The sequence below is a fragment of the Columba livia genome, chromosome 1, assembly GCF_036013475.1.
Source record: "Columba livia isolate bColLiv1 breed racing homer chromosome 1, bColLiv1.pat.W.v2, whole genome shotgun sequence".
Taxonomy (NCBI): domain Eukaryota; kingdom Metazoa; phylum Chordata; class Aves; order Columbiformes; family Columbidae; genus Columba; species Columba livia.
This window is the reverse complement of record NC_088602.1, coordinates 148,771,918-148,796,833: the sequence shown is the minus strand read 5'-3', so window position 1 is coordinate 148,796,833 and position 24,916 is coordinate 148,771,918. Positions and strand designations below refer to the sequence as shown.

Sequence of the window (24,916 nt, the reverse complement as noted above, 5' to 3'; positions counted from 1 at the left end):
TTCTTGCGGGGTCAGAGTCCCTTCGTTACACTTGTTTTCTGCCTGCTTGGTTTTTCCATTTCTGAGAGCTCTGCTTAGAGAAAGCAGGCCTGCTCATTTTGTCCTTTACAGTTGCTACATTTTCTTCCAGTGTAATAGAGAGAACACATGTACTTGTGTTCTTTTGTGAAGACCTGTGTGCTTGTTTTTCCAAAATCCAAAATAAAAATAATAAAACTAATTTTAGGCCAAACATCTGTATTTTGGCCCTGGTATATGGAAACCTCACTGCCTCCAGGTTTTTTAGAAAAAGTCCTGGACTGATATGATCAACTTCTTTTTTCTTAAAGGAAAAATAAAATCTGTTTTACCAGTTACATAAGAGGCAAAGAAAGACCCTGTGGAGAATAACAAGATATATGTATTGATTTTAAAATTACAAATAGAAACATTCCAAATATTTGCAAATTATTTCTTCTGCTGCTTACCCCCCAAGTAATGGAAAAATAATCAATGTTGAGCAAGACACTGTAGGTTGTGAATATTTTCAAGGTCCAATGCAGTCCTGAATTCCAGCCCCATGCAACTTCTCAGATGTCTAACAGGGTTTATGTAAGTTTTGACTGAGTTAAATACCAATATATTTTTGCTAAACAGCATGACCTATACATGGTGGGCAGAGTTCTTACACTCTTCTAGTAATCCTGTTCTGTGCTTTTCTCACTGTTTACTTCTCCCTGAAATGACCGTGACCTTCTGCCAGATTTTCTTGAAGGTTATGTTAATCTTTATTGGCAAGAGAAACAGTAGCTGGAGCAAAAAAGTGAAAGAGAATGCCACATGAGAATGAACAGCATGCAGAGCGTGAGAAGTTTCTGCAATAGCTGGAACTGGAGCAGCTTTGTCAGCATGCAGCCCCTGGAGCAGTAAGTGGGGATGTACACACTGAAATATCCTAGAATAAAATCTTAATTAATTTTCTGGTACTCAAAAAATGCATTTGAGATAAATCTTTTGCTAAGGCAAGTGAGTGCACCTCAGGTACTCTGTATGAAATTTTGTCCATTTGATGCAACCCTAAATCTCATTTTTTTGTGTTTAAATCCAAAGGAATGTATATATCTGGCTGCGTGAACAAATGGAGAAAGATCTCCGTATCTATGTCTCTCTTGCCTGAGAATTCTGTGTATAGTCTTTCACATATAAATGGCAAATGTGACTATGACCAGGGTCAAAATAACTTTCCATAAAACTGATATCAAATAACCACAGCATAAAACATGGACAAATTAAGCTACTTCATTTTAGATTCATGCTGATTGGCATATTTAACAAGATGGCAGCAGTCTCATGGAGCAGGGGGGAAGGGGTTAATGTCACTCTCTTTGTGGAGCTGGAATTTTTGCTGCTTTGGAGTAGATCCCCAGCACTGCAGTTTAAGCCACTTCAGGCTCTTGAACATTGCAACATCTGTAGCATGGTTCAGGGCCAAAATGCAAAAAGTTATGTCACATCTACTTTACAAGATGGAACGTGGTTTATCCAAGTTGAGGGACAAGCATGCTGTAACGAGGCCCCACAATATGTTTGTTTTTGTAGAGCAGATGAGCCCTAAATTAGTACCAGATGTCAGTACTAGACCTGCTGTATAGGGAACACAGCAGGGAACTAGCAATTATGGTGGAGCCACTGTGAGGCCATATTCAAGGTTGCATTCTGTTTTACACTTATAGTGAGAACTCAGTCTTTCCCTATTATAGAAAAATACCATATTGCTCCTTCCAGTGTTGGTCCATGTATGTATCTACTGTGGGATGACAAAGTGCCCTGTGTTCTCAAGCCAGGGTACTTTTTGCCTTTGGAGCGCCCAAGCAGCCTATATATGCCTTATTTCTATTTGTGCTCTGCACTGAGGTCATGAATAGTGGTGTAAGCTTCTTCCTTCTTGGTTTGCTTCAACTGTCTTTGGCTTCAGCTCTAGATCTGCTCTCATCACAGGCTGCAATATTTTTGGCCCTGTGATCTTTTTTCTGTCATTTTGCTTGTTAGTTTGTTCATTAGTTACTTAGCAATTTTCTTTGTTTTCCTGGACTTTTTTTGTTGCCAAGAACTTCCCTCTTGGCAAACAGGGAAAAGAGGAGATCTTCAGTTTGAGTTAAGCCACGTGGCTTCCAATAGCCTTTTAGATCTCTGCCTCAGAACAGTTTAGTCCTCTATCCCACATGGCTTTTTCATGACAAGATCTTCATACTTCCACCTCCCATCACATGTGTTGAGGGCAAGCCTCAAGAAGGATCCTCATTGTTAGGAAGACAATTCCTTGTTGTCAGAAAGAATCCCTTATTTTGGAGTTTCTGCTACCTCCAAGTCCTTCACTTGCTCAGCTAGAAAAGCCCTTGAGCATGGTTTCTTGATTTTAACTGAAAATCTGCAAGGACAACTTCAGACACCAGTAGGACAATTCAGAGGGCAAGGACTCCATACTTGGAAGGTCTTTTTTCTCATTAATGTCTGAGTAGTTTTCCTTTGGTGCTATAGAGTGCATGGGGGGATTCAAGGAAGATAACTCAATCCAAAGCCTTCAAATAAATGTCTATGGTTTCTTCCTTGCTTTTTAACTTCTACAGCTTAGTGGTCCCATGGGCTATGTCTATAGAAATATACTGTAAAGGGCCATGGTTTAGGATTTGACTGCCACCTCTTACAATCCACAGTGTTTAGCTGATAGCACAGATCTTTGAACAGTTTGCTGCATGCCAACTAGTACTCTCCAAAGTAGTATTCAGCTGTAGTTCAGGGGATAGTAAGGGTCATGTACGGTTTCTAGAAAATGATATGCACAAGACCCCTTGTTTTGGGTAGGTATAGAGTGTCGCAATGGGGTCACAAGTTTGCTCTTGAAAACATGCCACTTGTTCTAAAGGCCAGAGAGTAGTCCCTGTGGTGTTTTATTTGCTAGTGCAGCTGTAGCGACGTTGTTCCTGAAGAGATTCAGATGTATGTTTGCATCATGGCTCAACCCAGATAAATGGCAGTGGGCTCCTGTGGTGATACACAATCATAAGGAACACTAGGAAGCCTCTGGTATTGAACCACTGAAATAAAAATTGTATCTTCTGAGAGCTGTTAATCCAACTGCATAGACCCTTTAGTCACCCCATGACTACACAGAGACCCATTGTCATTCAGAGACAGGCCTCCAAATTCTTTCACCCACTGGCAATTATTCCTCTGGTGACACATACTCATTTTACAGGATCAGAAAAAATAGTTCTTTTGCCAGAATCAGATTTTATTCACTCTTTTTACCATAAGCAAAGAGATTATTTGACTGTTGTTCCTACATGCTGCATAAGTCTTCATTAGCACTGTGACCTCCATCACTACCATTTGACTTCCTGTTTTCTGACTCCTCCTTGAACTCTTTGAGTGAGGAACAAACATTTCAATACGCACAACAACATCACTAAAGCTGACTCCTTTGCAGTCCCTCAGAATTGCTAAAAGGTCCTTTTTTACATTTGAGATTCTCAAGACACTCGTATTCAGTTCCATGGGCTCAGGGTTCACTGTTATGTATGCCAACAGATCTTATTAGCCCTTGTCTCTTCCATAGGGAGGCAAACTCAGTGGTAGATTGTACAGGTCAGCGTTCTCAGTGTGATCACAGCCTTACAATCTGTTACCCATCTCTTTCAGCTCCATTGAAATTGGACTGCAAGGATATCTAAAGGTAAGTGCAACCTAATAAACTACAGTGCTTTGAATCTACTATCTTCATCTCCTCTAGATGAGTCTGTTGTCTCTCCTGACACCCACCCTGTTTCCCTGAAAATATGACAGGGTGTTATATTATTTTTTTCTCCAAAACTTATTACTTTTTTACATGCACAGCTTCCTGGACACTATTTAAATTGACTTTTTTAATGAACAATAACTAAGGCTTATTTTTGGAGTAGGGCTTATATTTTGACCATCCTCAAAAATCCTGAAAAATCATGCTAGGTCTTATTTTTGTGGTAGGTCTTATTTTGGGGGAAACAGGGTAAGAGATTATTTAAAGGGGTTCCAGGAACTCATAAGGCAGTCCAAGCTTTTGTGATCATAATGGAGGAATAGAAGGCTGTAATATTTTAAAAAATCGTTCTATTTGTTCTTTTTTACAATCAAATGTAGTATGTCTGTGAAAATTTACAGGTCACCATTTCAAAAAGTAAAATATCTGTATGGAATGTAAGTTCGATATATTTGCTGGGGTTATACTATACTTTTTTCGTTGTTAATCAACACCGATTTTATTTTTCAGAAGCAGTTGTAGTTATGCTGCAGGAAGATAATGCTAAAATGCTGACTGGAAGCTGGCTGACGTGACGTCTATCTACAAGAAGGGCCAGAAGGAGGATCCAGGGAACTACAGACCTGTCAGTCTGACCTCTGTGCTGGGCAAGGTCGTGGAACAGATCATCTTGAATAACATCACACAGCACCAACAGAAGAACCATGTGATGAGACCCAGAACCATGTGATGAGACCCAGTCAACATGAGTTTATGAAAGGCAGGTCCTGTTTGACCAACCTGATCTCCTTCTATGACATGGTGACCCCCCAAGTAGATAAAGGAAAGGCTGTGGATGTTGTGTACTTAGACTTCAGTAAGGCCTTTGACACTGTATCCCACAGCATTCTCCTGGAGAAGCTGTCAGCTCAGGGCCAGGATGGGTGTACTGCACGATGGATGAAGAACTGCCTGGATGGCTGAGTCCAAAGAGCTGTGGTGAATGGAGCCAAATCCAGTTGGCAGCCAGTCACAACTGGTGTTTCCCAGGACTCAGTCACAACAACCCCAGGTAGTGCTACAGGCTCAAGGAAGAGTGGCTGGAAAGCTGCCTGGCAGAGAGGGATCTGGGGGTGTTGATTGACAGCTGGCTGAACATGAGCCAGCAGTGTGCCCAGGTGGCCAAAAAGGCCAACAGCATCCTGGCTTGTATCAGGAATAGTGTGGCCAGCAGGACTAGAGAAGTGATTGTGCCACTGTACTCGGTGCTGGTGAGGCTCCTCCTTGAATCCTGTGTTCAGTTTTGGGCCCCTCATCATAAGAAGGACATTGAGGTGCTGGAAAGAGTTCAGAGGGGGGCAACGAGGCTGGTGAGGGGCCTGGAGCACAGGTCTGATGAGAAGAGGTTGAGGAAACTGGGGCTGTTTGGCCTGGAGAAAAGGAGTCTGAGGGGAGACCTTATCGCTGTCTACAACAACCTGAAAGGAGGTTGTAGCATGGAGGGTGTTGTTCTTTTCTCCCAAGTAACAAGTGATAGGACAAGAGGAAAAGGCCTCAAGTTGTGTCAGCAGCAGTTTTGATTGGATATTAGGAAAAAAATCATTATGGAAAGGGTTGTCAGTCATTGCCCAGGGAAGCAGTGGAGTCACCATCCCTGGAGGTGTTTAAAAGGTGTTTAGGCAAGGTTCTTAGGGATGTTATTTAGTGCTAGAGTTAGGTTATGGTTCCATGTTTCCATGTTTTTCTTTCCTTTTTTGACTTAAATACAGTACACAAGTAACTGTAACAGCCTTACAGTGTGTCATTGTTGCATATTAATCTAAGGGAGCGTTGGAAATAGGTACTCCCTCAGAAGGGAAGCAGGTTCACCTTCGACATAAGAGAAGCTAATTTCAAGAACATTCAGTAGACTTCTAGTAAATGAGGAATCTCCTTCAGACCTACTCTGAAAGTAAGATATTTCTCCCAATATTTGAAGCATCATGCTGTAGATCCAAATTTTAATAAGAGTTCTTTTAGCATGCAAAGGACATCGAGAAAACATTTGTTTCCTCCTGCAGGTAATCATGCTTCACATGCCAGTGCCCAGCCTGCGCTAAAGGTATTGTGCAAAGAACTTGCCAAATGCTGATTCCATGGAATATATTAATAGGCCATTAAGTCTAGATTAATGAAAGGCTTTTTCAGAGAGAGAGGAAAACAGGCATAACATCATGCTGGTGCAATACATTGTGTGATTCACCATGGGCAAATGCTTCCCAAACAAGGGATTAAAGAGTGGGATTTCTGATGCTTCTGCCAATTAAATGAGAGGAAAAGTATTCTGAATATTGATCTCTTGGATGGTCCTCCAGTTGATAACCATGTAGATGAATGAGATTAGGGAATAAGGGAGATACAGTCTTGCACGATGCTTTCTCTTTGAAAATCCATGGTACAATTACAGTACACTGTAACATATTATAAAATTAGTCCTGGAGCTGTTAAAGGCTTAGAACTCACATAACACCTAACATCTCACTTAAATTTCTGTGAGAAAGAAAAGAGGAAACTCCCAAAATAGGTTGCTGTCAGTATCTCAGATGTTTTTTTGCTTTAGTTGCTGTAATCTTCTCCTGTCTGGCCCCACAGTTCCTCTGTTCTCTCCCTCACATCTGTCCTAAATGTTTCTGTTAAAGTCATATTCATTTCCTCCCACACATTAGCACTCCATTGCTTTCCTGTCACTTGCCATGTCAAACTCAAGCTGTTCATCTTTACCTACAACGCCCTTATTGTGTGCCCCCACCTATATATCCAGTTTCATTTCCTTTGACTCCCCCTCCTACAATCCTTATCTGGAAATGACCTCAGTTTACAGGATTTGTGGCCCACAAAAGAAAAGACAGAATTGAAACTGCTTTTAATCAAAGCCCTGGTTTCCATAGCAAGTCATACCTGCCTAACTGAAAGTATGATTTTAGGCCAATATAATCAAACCAAGGTAGCTTTCTTTTGGGATATTCATTTTATCATTGTTTAAGCTTGTGATACATACATTAATTTGCCAAGATAATCGATTTCTTGTGAATCAAACACAAGAAAGTCTTGATTCTGGGTGTTTCCTGATTTATCACATTTTGCCTACTTCCTAAGTATTTTATTGGTCTGGAATATGGAGGGAAGCTGCCTCTTCCTCTCTCTCTTGCTCAGCTCTTCTTTCTAACTTCCTAGCATGTTTTTTTAGGTTGTTGTTTGGTTGCATTTGTTTTTGTGAGTTTTGTTTGTTTGTTTGTTGTGGGTTTTTTTTTTGTTTGGTTTGTTGTTTTTTTGTCTCTTTGCTTATTGCCTTTCTCAGCATGCTATAGAAGACACAGGGATCTAGAGCAGCATTAAGACAAGACTGGTATAAAGAAGAGCTTTGCATGGTGCACTTCGCTAACTGCAACTGGGTACATTTTGCCCAGGGATCTGCTCCAATGTAGCAATCTAACTACCCTATATGCTATCAATGCATGAGTCTGTGGAGAGCTACACCAAAACTTTGCTGTGTCCTAATATGCAGTATGTTTTCTTCTGCCCACTGTTGATGTGCCTCTGTATCTCATTACTCCAGCATAACAATTAACTTCTAAAATCAATCAGATTTTCTCATTTCCATATCACTTTTCCCACAGTAAAGTCTGATTACATGGGGATTAGGGTGAATGGCCTTTTTCTTCTGTCTACACTGAAACATAACTTTACATCCACCTACATGTACACAGGTATTACTCCAGCTGCTAGTAGCTCCCTGATCAATTTTATGTACCTATTCACATCACATAAATGTTTGTATGCACGTTTTATATTTAAGATCTGCTGATTCTTTCTTCTTTTCATCAGCAAGAAGAAATGCTTTTGGGAAGGCTATTCTTGTTTAGAGAACTTAGAGTCAAACAATGGCTGAGCAAATTTGACACAGTTTTTCTTAGAAAACTCCTGAAAAAAGTGTCATGTGGTGGGACTAAAAGTGTCCTGACTGCTGTCATGCTATTGATGTTTGCACAGGGGTAGCTATAAGTGTACAGTTCTCTTGAAATAAAACAGTTGGAGGGGTAAGCCAAGAACATACTGTATACTGCATGTGTATGTGCATGTTTATGTGATGGTTAGGGTGGATGTATTTCTGAATTGCTTGCTTTCAGACTGAAGGTGAAAACAATTGGCCCTATCTTTTATTAAAGACACAGTAGATCAAATTCACCCACAGTGTAAATGTGCTTTGGCTTCCTAGTTGTCTCCACCTGAGCTAGCAGTGAATGTTTTTCCAGCATGTTTATTCCAGTATCAGCAGAGATAAAGCAAGTCAAGGAAGAAGGGGTGGGGGCTACACTAGAGGCCAAGGGCAGGGAGCTTTTCGTGCAGCCTCTCAAACACATTGGTTGTAGTTTGGGATTTTTCAAAGCTGCACATGTTGAGTAATATCTGCCAATAAACACAGCTCAGTGGGTGAGAAATCTGTCTGCCTCTTGCTGAGGATTAGAAGAGAAAAGACACCAAATGAGCAGTTTCTTCACATGTGGGTCATGCCCCTCACTGGGGTACTTGCCCCTGACCTTATCCTGTTCCACTTTGTCTCCCTCACTCTCTCCTGTCTTCCTTCCCCCTTCTACTCCTCCACTGCTGCACTACTGGTGGTCTGGTGAATGCTGCACAGATGTTTTCCCCATGCTATTATAAGATTATTTTTCAAGTGGCTTCTTGGAACAGATGTTCCAGTGTGTGTACTCTCCTTCCCTTGGCTGAAAGTGCTCTGCACAAAGAGCAGATTGCATTGCTGCTCTCCTTTTGATCTAATGAGCGAAAGCGAGAAAAAAAACCCACACAAATGATGCTGGTTTTCGTTTCAGGCTGCTTGGCAATGCTGCACCTGGGTGTGTGTCTCCTGCTTCTTTTCTCCCCCATCACTAGTGCTGCTTGCAGATGTTTTTTTCTGTACCTTTCTTCCTCAGCCCATTTTTTCCCTCTGTGACCCAATACTTTACTCCCACTGCTTTTAAATTTTCTTTCATCTAACACTCCAGTATTCGTGCTTCCAAAATCATTCTCTGACCCATTGCCAACACCTCATCTTCATTTTCTCCTTCCTTTGGCAACTACTAGAATGTTAGGATGGATTAGTCACATGTGTTTGGGTACAAAGCCTGTCCCCTTTTTTTGTCTTTTCTTTTGTCTTTGTCTTTTTCTCCTTCATTGCACCAGTGAATTCACCTTACTATTGTTGCTTCTACTTTTTCATTTTATTTATCCTGCTGGGTCAGGAACATTTTCAAGAGTCAGAGGTCTTGCAATGTCAAGAGAGCATATTTTTCAAGTGCCACTTAATTTATAGATTTAACAAAGGCATGACACAAGGAGGCTGTGAAATGCGTGCCATGTTTTAGGAACCTGTAACTAGGCTTAATCCACCAAAACTCATCTTCTGGGATTAAAAAAAGAATTTTAAAAATCTTTAATTGATCACATCCAGTCTGACAAATAGATGGTATGTCAGCCTCAACTTCATGTGTTGGCCTTGCTTAAAAATTCAGCTTACATTAATCCAGTCTTTAGGGAGAAAAATAAATATTGCAAATCTTTTCTGTGCCAATAAGACAGAATTTGGGAGTGGGTTTCCAACCTACTGTTAATCAGCTTCAGTTGATTCAGGATGATTTATATTGGTGGAGACTTTGGTTTGGATATGTATTTAAAAAAATCTGACCATTATTATTCTTGTTTTGATATGGCCAGCACTGTATGTACCCATTATTTCTTTTTATAATGTCCTTTTATGGGGAAGTCCTGCAAAATTTATTGGGGAATGATAACCTCGCATAAGAATGTATAGGATTCTCTAACAGGAAAATTATTCTCTATTGCATTTGCAGTCTGTCCTAGGTTCCTCCAGAAATGTTAATATTCTTGGTTGATTTATAGACTTGCAAGAGCAATTTCTCTAGAACTCAACTGGAGTAAACTTATTAAGTATCATACCTTCCCAAGGAAGATTTAAACCACAATTATAACCTTGTGAACCCTCCCGTTCTCTAGCTTTCCTTGTAACATTGTTCTGCAACATTGTACTGCAGTGTGTATCAACAATAAATAAATAAATAAACTAACAGGGGGATAAATGCTTTGGCAGCATTTCCCATCCACTAAGCTACTCCTGCTTGTGAGCTGATCTTGCAAGCACAGCTGTGGTTGTGATGTTCTGCTCTCAAACTAAGAATACCTGTAAATCTGACCTGTGGTTATAAATTCAGCTACAATCCAAATGATCAGTTGCAAGTAAATGGCTCTATTTTCATTCAGATTTGTGACCAGTCTACCACACATCTTCCTTCTCTGGAAAGTCAGAAAACTGTCCTTTCAGTACTATTGCTGACAGGTTACTTCTTGCTAGCCTTGTGTTATGCACTGAAGTATCAGAAAGCCATCTTAGTTACCTTTGTATTGTCAGTATCTAAAAGGGTAGTGGAAGGGACATGGTAAAGAAGAAAACCAACTGGTATAATGATGATTGTCAACAGGCTTCTGAAAAATGATCATATGATATAAAGCACATGATAGCAGGAAACTGGATTCTCATGATACAGGAAATCCAGTCCTATTTCCTGACTTTTCTGTGAGGTTGGTGTAGTAAGTGACATTGTAAACATAGTCACATCCACTATGAACTCAAAGTTTGAAAAAAAATCTATTATTTCAGTCAAAGAATTCATTGAAAATAAGCTGAAAAACAACCACATGTTGGCTACACAGGTCATGTCTTCTGACCCAAGGCCAGACGCATGTGTCATTCTGGACAAAAAATTTTTTGCGTAGTTAAAAACTCCATTGACAGAGATGCCATAAGCTTGTCAGCCTGTTCTAGTGTTCAACCATTTCTGTTGTCCATACAGTGTTCCAAGTTCTGAATGACATTTACGGCTGCTATTATACAGGCATCTGCAGTAGGCTTTCTTAAAAAATGAACAGGGTAATAGTAGGAATATCTAGACTATCTCTGTTGAGCTTATTTAAGCCTCTGATTTAGCTGTAACCTGTTAACTTAAACTTCGAGGTCTCGAGGTAGCAGGCAAGGTATGCTTTGGTTTTTGGTTTTTGTTTTTATTGTTTTGTTTTGGTTTTTGTTTGCTTTTGGTTTTATGTTTTTTTAGGGTTTTTTGTGTGTTTTTTTTTTTTTTTTCATTTAGATCACATAATAGAGAGGAAAGCTTAAGATGTTTTTATTTTGTTTTTCAGCAAATTTTTATGTAATTATGTAAAATAAAAAGTTGAAGGTTATTTTAGCTATTGCCTTACCTTTCAACAGGCCTAAAAATAAAACCTGCAGAATTATTATTTTTAAAGTATAAAAAAATTAAGTGTCACTGACATTAATTTCTAGCTGACATTGTTCTCTGTGGATATGGTATTTTAGCTTGACTTTCTGTTTATCCTTCAAAAGAGTTTGGATCACTAAAGAGGGTCTTTAGGTAGAGCCTGCTGTTTAAAATGTACCTTTCCAGAAGATGGAATCACCGGTGGCTCTGATGAAGATGTGCCTCCACATCAAATAGCATCTTTGCTACGGGGTCTGAGGAGGAGTTAATCTTAAAACACTCGTGGCATGAACTGATCTGTGCTGGACAGAAAAATGTGAAGAACCAAGATTCCACTTGCAGTGGACCTGTGCAGAGGTAAGCAGCCATGAACAGCAGGGATCAAAAGCTGCAGAGCCTCTGCAGAGCTGCTTGGAAATTTGCTCCCACTTTTAATGATAATTTAGACAAAGTAATAATCTAACCTGTAGTGATTGGCAGCTATCTGGATTTGAATGAGTTTTCAGCTGTTTTACGCCTTTATTCTGTGTGTTCCGTTTGTTTTTAATACACAGATTGTCAAAGGTTTATAACATGCCTCCATATATCTGACTCTGGGAGTCCTTTTCAGGCTAAATTGCATTTATTTGCCTCCAGATGTGATCACTTCAAAATTTCCTGTGAGAGCTAGGGCAAAAGAAACAATGAGAAGGTGGCTCTCCAAGTGCATTCAGCTAATAAATGGCAGGACAGAGAAGTAGTAGCTCTTGGCTTCAAAAATGAATAGTATTGATCCCAAATGATAGAAATGGAATACTTCGAGAAAGCTTATACAGGAGTAAAATCCTCCATCTTCTACCACCCTAATATTTGGCAATCTGGAACAGCAACAAAGTAAAAAAGTTTAGAAAATAGTATTAATCACAAGTTAGTAACTTGAACTAACTCTGTGTATTGGTTAAGAGTTATACTTCATCGAAGCACTTTGAAAGAAGATTTCAAACTTTGTCTCCTTTTGTCTGCGAAGGGAGAAGAGACGAACACCTACAGTAAAGGGAAAAGGAAGTTCTGGCATAACTTGGTGTTTTGTACTCCAGTCCCTAAAGTGCACTGAATAGTCTGCCATGGGAGATTCACATTTGTTAATACTTTCGATAACTTTGCATCAAGGCCTTTGTCACAGATACATCTAAAAAGATACAGGCATCTTGGATCCCCAGTCCCACAATTTACAGGCTGTGAATGAGGTGGAGTTCCAAGGACTTAAATTCATCTTTCATGGTGACAGGTTTGTGCTCTTGGACTGAGATCTCTGTACTATGTCTTTCTGAGGCATTACAAATACTTCTTTTCCTCTGATCAGCATTCTGACAGGTATGATATTCAGAATATGATGTTCCTGAAAGGTTAAAGAAGGATATTTGTTGTTACCATCCACTGTATTTTCTGTTTTGTCCTTTTCTTCTGCAATTGCCCTTTTAGTCTGTGTGCACAATTTATAAAACCTACACCTTGTCAGGGTTTAGGGCTTCCATAGGGCTATTGCTTTAACCAAGACCTAAAAGACTAACTCACACTAGGTCTGATTTAACATCCCTGTCTATCCTTTGTGTTTACAACCCTATCTATCCACAGCTTCCTGACCCTCCCTAGACAATCTTTTCCTGCACTGTGGAATGGGCTTGTTTGTTCTTACTTCACATTGCTTAGAAGTAGGGCTGTTAATTTTGGGTTGTAATGGCAACTAAATATTAAATAGAAACAAATAAAGAAACCCCCACACAAACAACAAAGAAACAAACAAATTGCAATGATAAACCAATATAAGTACTATGGTCCAGAAAATTTTTCCATGCCAGCAGGGTCTGGACACTTGCTTTCCTTCATAAATCATGTTGGACATTAATATCCTCTCTGTTTCCCATGTGCCTCTGGATACCAAATTTTTGTCACGCTCATCTCCAGACATTCCTCCTACCCCCATTCTTTCCCTTACTCCTGCATAACTCTGGACATGCCATTCCCTTTTCCAAGCAAGCTAATCTGATACCAGTTGTGATGCTAATCTTGCTGGAACTGTAATGCCCCTGGAGGTCTGAGGGTGCAATCTAAAACTACCTTGTAGGAACGATATGGATAAAAACCATCATGAGGTGCACAGGAAAGTATTCTGCAGCAGGGATAAGGCGTATCTAATCTACAGAATGTTCTCGTGTCATTAGTATCTTACATGTTGTCCTACATGGCCAATTATAAATAGTTCTGCAGTCACCAGATGGGAAATGTTTTTAATCACAAATCTTACTCTCTCAGCTTCATTGTCGCTTCTTCCTGGACAAACATGTAACAACTGATTAATGTTAAACCAAATGTTGTTTATTTAACCGACAAATGGAAAACACATTATTGGTTAACAGCTCTGCTTGGAAACAGTGTTTTAGAGGTGATCATGTAATCAAATGGGAGAAAACCCAAGTGGCAACATGGAGCGCTAAGGCTGAGGTTGGTAACAACTGCAGTCAGTCAGCCAGGCAAAGCTGTCAGAACTTACAAAGAGATGAGAACAGAGCTGTTTGATTCCAAAGTCAGGTTTAAAGCATTATTCTTTTATTGCACAATTGAATTTAACTCCTAGCTAACAAGTAGAATTAGCATTTGAATTTGCAACGTCCATTTGTTCAGAGTCATCTCCCAGGGTCTTTTCCTCCTGGCTGAGAAGTCTTACAAAGTAGGCTTTTTTTGCCACTGCAGTGCAGCTGATTTCAGAGCAGGCTTAAATGACATTGCAGAAGTCTTTCTTTCCAAGGGACAGCCAAAACTTCCTTGGCTCACCTGCCAGTTCTGTTCTGACTCTTGCATGTCACACATCTGTCTGCTCCCACCACACTGTTGGATGACTACCGAGTTTATGAGAATATTTGTGACCGCTCTTAATTGAGAAGAAGGATACCACTCCAGAAGTCAGCAGCAGGCAAACATCAGCTGTCTAAAAGATATGAGTGCTCTCTTTTATAAAAATGCATTCTAGTTTCTGGCACTTCCTAGATGGCTGAGCTAAAGTGCTGGAGAATGTGAGGGTGGGACATTGTGACTCAGCTGTTTGCTCTATAGCATTCATTAATATCTTGTATATTTGCCTACAAGGACAGTTATAAATAGTTTTGTAGTGATCAGATGTGAAACAGTAAGCACAATCCTTACTCAGCACCACAGGGGAATAAGCTTCCTATCATCCCTCCCCCACTTTCTTTCTCTGACACCCGTGTTGTTCCCTGAGCACTTTTACTACTGGGATAGCAGCCCTGGCCTGGGTGCTGGTGGTGAGGGACTTCTCACCTAATGGAATGAGCAGGAGGGCAAAGGACCATGAAAAAAACAAGGTACCCGGCTCTACCCCCACCTCCATGTGCCAGCTAGATCAAATGTCTATAGGTCTGACTCAGAGTCCTCTGAAGTCCATGCAAATATTTGTGCTGATTTCAGTGGCTTTGGCTCAGCACCTGTGTACACAAATGAAAGTAAGTTTTTTTCCCAAAAAGGGACAAAGTCGTGTTTTCCTTTCATAGAGAGAAGGGGGAAACAAATACTATCTTCCCTGCTCGGTACCTGGGACAATCCATCTAGATATTGTGCATCCTGATCAGTTGTTAGAATTCTAGCTGATCCCTAGAAAGTCTTCCTCATGCATAATCCTCCATTCTTGTTGCAAGACCAAGGAACAATGCATAAAGCTTTCTGCCTTGCAGTTTTGAATGTTAAAGGGGTAATTTAAGACCAGAAACACTTTATGAAATGTGTCCATTCCAAGAGAAGGAAAATGTAATCCTTTACTACTCATGGCAACTGTGAGTGGCAGAACACCTTAATTCTTTAAAAGTACATTACACTTGTGCTACCCTGCAATTTCTGTTTGTTTATTTGTTTTTCTTCAAAGCCTTTGTACCTGAAAGCTGAGTGGTTTAAATGATTTTTTTTTTTTTTCTGGGAAGAATATAGATAAGGAACTCACAAGCAAACAAACACTAAGGCTACAGTCCAGGTAAGTTTACTGTTTTACAAGTTATGAGAGTTCATGTTCCTGAATCTCTCTGTATGTGTGCATCCTCCTCTGACGTGATGTATGTAGATTATTTTCGAGTTACGTCTGTTGCATGTTCTAGGCATCAGTGTCAGTGCAAAAAAAGTGTAATAAGGTCAAGCCCCAGAGACTTACATGATTTAAAAAACAACAACAACAACAACAACAACAACAACAACAACAACAACAACAACAACAACAACAAATACTTTAGAGCTCATGATTTGTCAGTTTAATTGAGTGCTGTTGAGGTAATGGCCTGTGATTAATCCAGCTTCTTCACTTTAATTCTGTGGTTTCAAAGTCTATCTCAAAGGCTAATCAAATCCCTTGTTATAAAATTCTGCTTTGAAACTTGGACCATCAAAACTTTCTTTTACATGTTGTCAAGGTCATAATGAAATAGAAATCGAAATTATTATGGCAGTAATTCTGTGGTAGTAAAAGCTATTTCATGTTGTTGTTTTTTCTGCTAGAGGGAAAAGATGGCTTTCATTTTTCTTTCGAAATGCAAAGGAGTCAAGTTATTCTGTTCCTGGAGTATGTTTCCATTGATCCCTTATGACTTGTTTCTAGAAGAAGACTCTGGATAGAACAGTTCTAAATGAAAAACTTGTAGTTTGGAAGAAAACATATGGTAATAGAGTTTTGAGAACTCCTGCAATGTTTTCATAAGTGACAGCATTTTGATGAAGGATAACGTTCCGTGTTCTGGTCAATAACACAACTTTTTCTGACTCTTCATGGAATGACAGTCTTGTCTGGGGCAGTCATTCTAAGCGGTTACCTGCCTGGGAGAGCAATTAGTAGGGGTTACTAGAACAAGTAGGCAAAGGTCTTTGCCTCTCCCCTTAACAAGAAGGAATAGGAAGATCACAACATGCTAACGTATCTCCCTGTGTTCCCACTCTCTGCCTCCTCTGAGCAAGAAAATGCCTCTTTTTTGCTTCACTGCTTAACTAGTCTTTCTGAAAACATCTGAAGTTGCTTTTCAACAGGCATAAGAGGGAGAAAAAATCCAAAGAGAATTTCTTCCTAAGCTCTTGTGGCAGTGGTGAAAAATTGCAGGAAGTGATGAAGGTGGGCATGTTTGTGTGCAAATCAGAAGAAATTAGGGAGATGCTGGGAACAGGACTCTGCAGCAATAACAGATATGGAGGTCAGAGACCTGTGGAGAGTCAAAGAACACAGAAATTTAGTGAAGCATGTGGGATGGAGAACAGCATTGCTTTGGAAGTCTGGAGCGTAGGTTAATCAAAGACAGAAGAACAAGTGAATTTGAGGGATGAGATTTTTTACCCAAGGGCCAAAACTGTGTTTAACCACAGCAGAAACACAAAGGGTAATTGGCTAAATTTTTAATGAATACTTGGAGGTAGTGAACACATGAAGTTGTGAGATATGCCCTTAATCAAAGCAGAAACTGATGCCACATAATTTCTGCCAGGTTTCTGGAACAGTCAGGGTAGAAATTGCTGGCAGATGTCCTTGCTCTTATGCTCTCTACAGACAACTCTTTACAATTCCTAGACCTTTGTGAACCACCTCCAAGGCCATCTTGGGCACTGGCTAGAATCTCTGATAGGAACTAAGGGTGAGGGTAGAAGTACCTGCTGAGCAGAGGAGAGGGGCCTAGACAAAGGACTGAAAGACCATGTTGGAATTTATTGTTGGGGGTTTTTTATTATTTATTTATTTTGCATGTTAAAGCACAAGTAAGGATTAGAGTTGGAAAGGCTTGTCTTTGTTTTCTTTGTTTCTTCAAGGGCAGTTAGCTGAGGACTCAGCAAGCCTAATTTTTTATCTCCTTCCTAGTTCTAGAGAATTCTCAGATACGCCCAGAAAAACAATTTCCCTGTATTAAGTGCCTAGTATAATTTTCCCCTTTTTCAACTAGGACTCTGTATTCCTGGTGTTGGTAAACTCTGCTGCTGCAGGCCCAAATCTTTTGGTTGCCTCAAAGGAAAGGCTGGTTGAAACCCAGACGTATGTTAGGGAGCTGGCAGAGAGCACAATAGATAGCAATGACTCCAGGGTCTCAAAGGTATCATGTGGCTGGCACATCACACATAAGTATTTAGAGAGAGTTCATTTTGGCTGATGTTGACTAGCTACCACACGTGTAGTAAAGCCACGTGGGGGAAGTAAAGAAAGCAGAGTGAAGAGGTATAAGGGCACGTTTTCCTGCCACAAAGAGTGATAAGCAAAGAAGCCCATTGATTTTGGTGCCACCTCTGTAGGACTAGGTGAAAGCAGCAGCATGTATTTGTGATCTGGTAGAAGACCAGCCTAATCACAGCAGTGTAGCCCTCATTCCTGGACTGCACTTTTGTTAGAGGGGGAACCAAGTGTCAGGTTTTGCTTGTTGTCACAAATTATGAAGGAAGAGCTCAAGAAATGTCTTTGTCTGGATCCTGTCAAAGTAAGTTTTGTGTGTTGCCCTTAGGGCTTTCAGACATACCTAACTTCCTCACAGAGTGTGAGCATGAGCCTTGATGGTCTTATCCACTGGAGACAGTTTGTATTTGATTAAAGCATCTTGATGGTTCTGAATTGAGTCAAACTTTTGATATAGGGCAGAATCGGAGGTTTCAGAGTTGACAAGGTGCAAATATATCAGAACAAAAAGACACTGTCAGTTGTGTAGCAAAGGTTTGAGACTATCCCTAAGACTACTTAGCAGTGAAAACATGGACTAAACTTGACTTCATTGATTAAACCTGCACAAAAGGCCTGCACTCTGAGAACAGATGGACAATACAGCCAAATACCATAACAAGAGCAGTGCTTGGGAACACTGTTTTAGCACTGTGGATATGACCAAAGAGTAATTCACAGTGACTGCCAGAATCCCAGCACCTTCTAAAGGAGTGACTTTAGAGAGAGGAACAGTATATTACTGTGACAAAACACTTTTATGGCCTTATCCAACTGCCTTAGCTCACAATCTATGCCTATAAGAGACAAAACCAGGAGATGTTAGAAATAATTTTAAAATGTCTAGCATATGACAAAAAAAAAAGGCTGTAATGATTATGGTAATAAAGGTGAAATAAAACTTTATCATAAACTATTGCTTTGCAGTGGTCATAGTAAACTACTTCCACCAATGCATATAGTGACATTAGGGGTCATAAAATTCATCTAAGAATTAAGAGACTATCTCAAAATGAGACTCCAACAATGAGCCAGATGAACCAAATCAGATCAAAGTCTTAAGACTGTGAAAAAAAAAAAAAAAAAGAAATTAGAAGGGAGAACTGAGCTGAAAGGTCAGCATTTAAAAGCATAGATTCCAGAAGGAGACCTGTGATGAAAATTGAACTCAGGAAATGTTTCACACTTCAAGAATGTGGAAGAACACATCCTAATAGGATAGGCTTGAGTCTTTTGTAGGAGATTATTGTTTAGAATTATCTTTTCTCATCTCCGTAAAGATTCTGAGTTTGAGTGAATTATTCCTGTCAGTTATTGGGAATCTAAGATTTGACAGTTCTTTGTTAAAGACATATTTGGGCACAGTATTTTGCTATATTGCTATCTTAGTTTCATTTTTTATTTGCCTGCCTGTAATTGTGGTGTATAAATTTCATATATAAAATAAAAAATCAATGCAAATTTTCTTAGATGACATGGAGCTAGTGAACATGCATGCTAAATGATGCCTTTATGTAAGCAAAACTGTATTTTAAAAAAACCTTGACACAATAGTTAAAATGAAAACAAAAATAATACATCTGTAATTGCAGTATTTTTCATGTTGAAAACTTAAAACATTTTATACATTGGATAGATAGGTAGGAAAATTACAGTCTTGATTTCGCACTGCAATATCTGTCAGTGGTTTTACTTACGTGAGTAACTATATTTCAATGTGTAAGTCTCTAGTTCTAAAACCACTTCAGTATTCAACTTGGAACGCTTTTTTAGGAAGGGCATCAACCTAAATTATTTGCATATTTGGGGTAAAATTTCCAAAAAAGTGGTACAAAAGCTAAAGCTACTCACATATGTAATAGTTTCAGTTTAACTGCTCAGATCTTTACAGATATTTACAAGTCTACGAATTCACAGAAGAGGGTTGTTAGATTTAGATCTTATTTTAGATTCTGGTCCAGTTTATTACTTTGTCTGTCCAGAACCAAAAGCATATTTCAGCTCTTAGGCCCTAATCTTTCAAATACTTAATGCATGTTTAATTTCACTATATCTGAAAAAGCTTTAAGGTATGTTGATATTAGCAGGATAAGGTTCTCTGGGCAAGGGTGAAAACATGACTTTCTTATTGAATTCCCATTGGCATCAGCAGAGTCAGGATTTGCACTTGTATCCATGATATATGAGCTTTCATAAACTGTGAGTAATATGTGTATGCTTTTAAGTTTTCTTTTGGGACTTCCAGACCACATTCCTATAATCCTGTGTTTTGATTCAGACCTTGCTTTCTGGCATATTTCTGCTCTAAAACCGAGATGCAAAAAGTTTTTAGAAAGTAATAGCTATCTCATTTGTTGTCTGAATGATCATAACAATGGGTCAGTAATCAGAGGAAGAGTACTGCATGCTTCTTGTTGTGTAAAGCGGATACATCTGTGAATAACATTTTAGTTGGCACATCCTTAACAGACACCCAGATTGCTAATATCCACAGCTGATTGCAATGTTAGCTCTGAATAAAGAAAATGCAGACTTTCTATGTCAAGGCATGCTGGGATGATGGAACCTCTAGAAGGCTTTTAGGAGGATTGTCACAATTAAATTTGTGTTTTGTCTGTAACTTCAGTAACAAAGGAGTTATATCTTTAACACGTCTTGAAATGTAGAATCATAGAATAATTCAAGGTGGAAGGGGCTTCCTGCTCAAAGTAGGGCCAGCTCTGAGATCAGACCAGATTGCTTGCAGCTTTATCCAGTCTGACCTTGAAAACCTTCAACTTCCCTAGGTGACCTGGTCCATTGGTTGACTGTCCTAATACTGACAGTTCCTGCTGAGCAGGGTTTATGCGCTTTCTTGGGCCACTTAGGTTAAGTTATGGTTGGACTCAATGATCCTGAGGGTCTCTTCCAACTGAAGTGATTCTGTAATTCTATGCAGAGAGTAAGGAAAATGGCTTTCTCAGACAAAAGTTTCAAACATCCGGGTGAGAAGCTCCTTGGGACAGCACAAAGGAAAGAGAGGTGAGTCTCAATCTGTTTCTATGCCTCCTGTTTCCAAGAATGGTGGGAACTTGGGTGTGGAGCAGCTGTAGAGTGCAATGGATGTGATTATTTTCTGTTGTGCTATGTCTACTTTCTTCAAAATAGTGTTTTGTGACACCAGCAGTGCCTGGAGAGTTAGTTGCAAAATAGTGCAATTAAACTATCAAACAATTAACAGGAAGGTTAGTGGCTATTTTGTATTAAAACTGAAAAATTATTCTTATGTAGCAAAGATAATTGCAGCCTTAGTGGCAAAAATCACACTACTATAGTGAAGTTAAATGGAAGTCTCTTGGCTTTTAAAACAGTGGAAAAAAAAGTTGACTGCCACTTTGATGGCCAGAAGGTGCTTAACAGATCTACTGAATGGGATGTACATAGTCTTAAAAATCTGTGAGTAATTTAATGGTGAGAAATGTACTAAGGATGTAAGACAAAACCAATACAGATCTTAGTTTTCTTCCAAAACATACATGCGGTACAAATAATCATTTCAGTGCCTTGTGGAATAAAATTAAAAGGGTTAGAAAAATTTGAAGGTACTGAATGAATTCAGGTGCCAGCTGACTGAAATCATGGTGTGGCCACCATATACATATATGCAAGGAGGCGAAGTTATTATAACAAGCTCTTTCTTAGCCTGTGAGAGAGCCAACAAGGCCAAACCTAGATTTTTTTATTTTTATTTTTATTTTTTCCCTCCAGCCTATGATCTTGACATCTTGAGTTAGAATCTTCTCCTTGGGCAAATAAGTTCAAGTGCTTTCACTGCAGGATTCCACTGACACATAAGATGCACAAAAATCTCTTTGACTGGAAATATTGATTGATGATGTGCTTATTTGGGACAGAAATTATTATGTGTTATGAAAATCTATGTAATGTATGCCAAGCAAAAAAAGCCTTAAATTGAGTGAGAACTAATATCCAATTGGGACGAGTAAGACTGGTTATTTGGGAAACCTACTGTGATCTGTGCATTGTGACAAAGGAATTTGACTGAATGTAAGTAAGGTAACTGGACAAATGGAAAGACTTCAAATGAAAAAGACCACCCAGAGATTCACAGATTCATTGCTGTTTCTAAGCAAACCTATTCTCTGGTTTACCATAAATATTCCACTGAGCATATCGCTAGAGGACAATAGCAAATGCTGTTACGACTGCAAGGGGAAAGACTTGGGGAACTGCCACAGAGGAGCTGAAATCCATTTTTCTCGGTTTAAGGAAGAGTCCAAGTTGATCAAGTTTATGTGGATTAGGGACTGCCCTTCTGAAAGAAAATAGTCAGAGGGCATATCATTTCAAAACACAGATTTAACTGCAATAGAATTATATGCAGATTGGGAAATCCAGCTGGATTGGATGGATTTATGAGTGGTTTCATGAATGTGTTTGTAAATCACTTGAGGTAAAAACAGACCATATAGCACAGGAACCTATATGATAGAAACTACTTTACAGATAGCCCTTTTACCCTCAGAAAATGTCCATGAAATTGAAAAAAACCCTTCAATGTGAAATCCTGGCTTGAAAAGGGCATGATTAGAATATCCATGATTAGGAGAGGAAACATGAAGTGGTCTGTGAGGGCTCTTTTCAGAGAGATTCTTGCATAAGCATAGATTTTTGCAAAGGTGTTGAAAGTGTGATGGAACATGCTGAGATCAGGAGGGTGTCACTAGGTAGTGTCAACATGTGCCTGTGCTGACTGTTGGAGAGGTGCTAATGGAATTTTAAATAATCTTTTCTGCTCCTTAGGTTTCATAAGGTGTAGCTTTCTTTACTTCAAGGACCTGACTACATTATCAGGGTTTAAGCATTAACATGTTTCTAAGGAACAGAATACTGGAAAACAAGCAAGAAGTTGAAACAATAGGAAGATCTTGCTCATTTCTGTCAATTTGTTTCATAATTTGTATGAATTATTTCATTTTTAATGGAAAAAGGTCTTGTTTAAATTTAAATTGCTGTATGTTACATTTCGTAAAGCAACTGTTTATACATCTGTAGTGAACCCCCCTTCCCTCACATATGGGATTCCAGATGAATTTATAACTGATTGTGTTCAGCAGTCTATAAATTTCTGCTTTTTTCAGCCAACCTCTTTTGATTATTTGCATGGGTTAGCAGAAATAGTTAAGTTATGAGAATATATTCTTGAGAGTTTAACAAATTTATTCACATGGAACACTACTGCAAAACATATCTTACGTCTCCATGTACAAAGATGATGTTATAGACTTGAGAGCAGAAAACAAAAGTTTCAGTGCCAGAATGTAGTGGGTTTGTTGAACCAAAAGTGTTTAACCATGGTTACCCAAAAGAACTATACATCAAGAATGACGAATAGGGCAGAAAACTTACTCCAAGAATACACAATAGTTACCATGAGTGTGTCTAATATTTCAAGCAAATCAATGGAACTTCTGCTAAGGGAATAAGTTGATGATCTTAACAATGCCCTTTTTTATAAGCACTCATGATGGTGAATCCTCTCAGAAGAGAGCATCAGGAGTAGCTGGCTTTCTGTTTCTTGAGAACAAATGTAAACAAGCTCATGCAGCCATTAGAAAAGGAAAGCCACAGGAAGAAAAAGTATGAATTGCAGCAGTGCTTCCTCTTTCAGAGTTGGTTAGAAAGCCCCATGTGATTCAGAGGGCAGAGTGACCCTGTGATGGTAAACCTTGAAGGTTCAGAAGTAATTATTTTTAATAGAGATCCAAAATATTGCTTCTGGGTGTGGGGAATTCTGAGAGTTTATCCTATCTCTTCTTCTATAGGTATTAATTTGTACTTTACTAATTGTTTGAATTCATGTATCATAGTTGTTGGTTTTGGTTAAAATAGTTGCTTTTCTTATCAAATTTTCCAAGATTAAAAAATACATGGAGGGCAAGGGGGATATAATTTAGAATCATAGAACCATGGAATCATTTCAGTTGGAAAAGACCCTGAAAATTGAGTCCAAACATAACCTAACTCTAGCCCTAAACCATGAACCTAAGAACCTTGCCTAAGCACCTTTTTAACACCTCCAGGGGTGGTGACTCCACCACTTCCATGGGCAGCCTGTTCTGATGACTGACAACCCTTTCCGTGAAGAATTTTTTTCCTAATATCCAAGCTAAACCTCCCTTGGTGCAACTTGGGGCTGTTTCCTCTTGTCCTATCACTTGTTACTTGAGAGAAGAGATCAACATCCTCTATGCTACAACCTCCTTTCAGGTTGTTGTAGACAGCGATAAGGTCTCCCCTCAGCCTCCTTTTCTCCAGGCCAAACAGCCCCAGTTTCCTCAACCTCTTCTCATCAGACTTGTGCTCCAGGCCCCTTACCAGCCTCGTTGCCCCCCTCTGAACTCTCTCCAGCATCTCAATGTCCTTCTTATGATGAGGGGCCCAAAACTGAACACAGGATTCAAGGAGGGGCCTCACCAGCACCGAGTACAGTGGTACAATCACTTCTCTAGTCCTGCTGGCCACACTATTCCTGATACAAGCCAGGATGCTGTTGGCCTTTTTGGCCACCTGGGCACACTGCTGGCTCATGTTCAGCTGACTGTCAATCAACAACCCCAGATCTCTTTCTGCTACTAAATCCAGTGGTTGGGTCTTTTGTGACCCAACTCATATCCTATGGCTAATGCCAGGAAATACCAGACCTCCTTTGTGTTACGTTACAATGTCTAATATGTTGAAAGAATATTGTTTTCCATTAAATGAAACAATCTTTCAGCAGCTTCTCAAGTAAGTCATATAACCAGTAGTTTTTTGTTTTGCAGTACGGGCTGAGATGCTCACTTTGCATTTCAGAATCATCACCCAGTTTCTAAGCTACGAGAGTAGGGCTCTTTTAAATCGTAATCTATTGTTGCTCCAATATTACTGGTGCCCACTGGCAGAAGACTACTGGTGTCATGTAACCATAAATATTCATGTGAATGAACTCTAAGTTGCTAGTAGTTCCTCTGGCACATCACATGACTTTTCATGGAAGCAGTGTACCTATTTGCAAAAAAAGCAACGAGTTTTAGCTTTTCAGTGTGTTCTGCCTGTGCCATTTCTCAGATTCAAATAACTGCCTAGAAATATTTTCAAAGTTTTTTTAAGATATATTAGGACATAATTATGTTCATATCACATATTCCTACGTTATTGATTGGTGTTCTTAATATTATGAGACAGCTGCAGTCTTTTCCAATAAACTCATTTTTTAAAGCGTGTTTGTGTGGTCTGTTGCAAAACACCGAGCTTTCACTCCTTTTATATGTGTACACATTCATCCTTGCTGAAAGCCTTTGATGTTAAATAAAGGATAAGTCTGACGTTCTAGTAAAGAACAGTAGTAATTATAGAATTATAGAATCCTAGGGATTGGTAGGGACCTCGAAAGATCATCTAGTCCGATCCCCCTGCCAGAGCAGGAACACCCAGATGAGGTTACACAGGAAGGTGTCCAGGTGGGTTTTGAATGTCTCCAGAGAAGGAGACTCCACATGGGCAGCCTGTTCCAGTGCTCTGTTATCCTCACTGAGAAGAAGCTTCTTCTCAAGTTTAAGTGGAACCTCTTATGTT

The 24,916-nt window shown here is 39.4% G+C and overlaps 1 long non-coding RNA gene across 1 annotated transcript in view; it reads left to right on the top strand.

Moving 5' to 3' along the window:
- LOC135575925 (uncharacterized) overlaps positions 1–24,667 on the top strand; it is a 48,427-nt gene extending 23,760 nt beyond the window's left edge. The window contains exons 2-3 of the long non-coding RNA XR_010467377.1: positions 3,679–3,712; positions 4,286–24,667. This is a non-coding gene — a long non-coding RNA (uncharacterized LOC135575925). The remainder of the gene's footprint in view (positions 1–3,678; positions 3,713–4,285) is intronic.
- Positions 24,668–24,916: the final 249 nt, after the last annotated feature.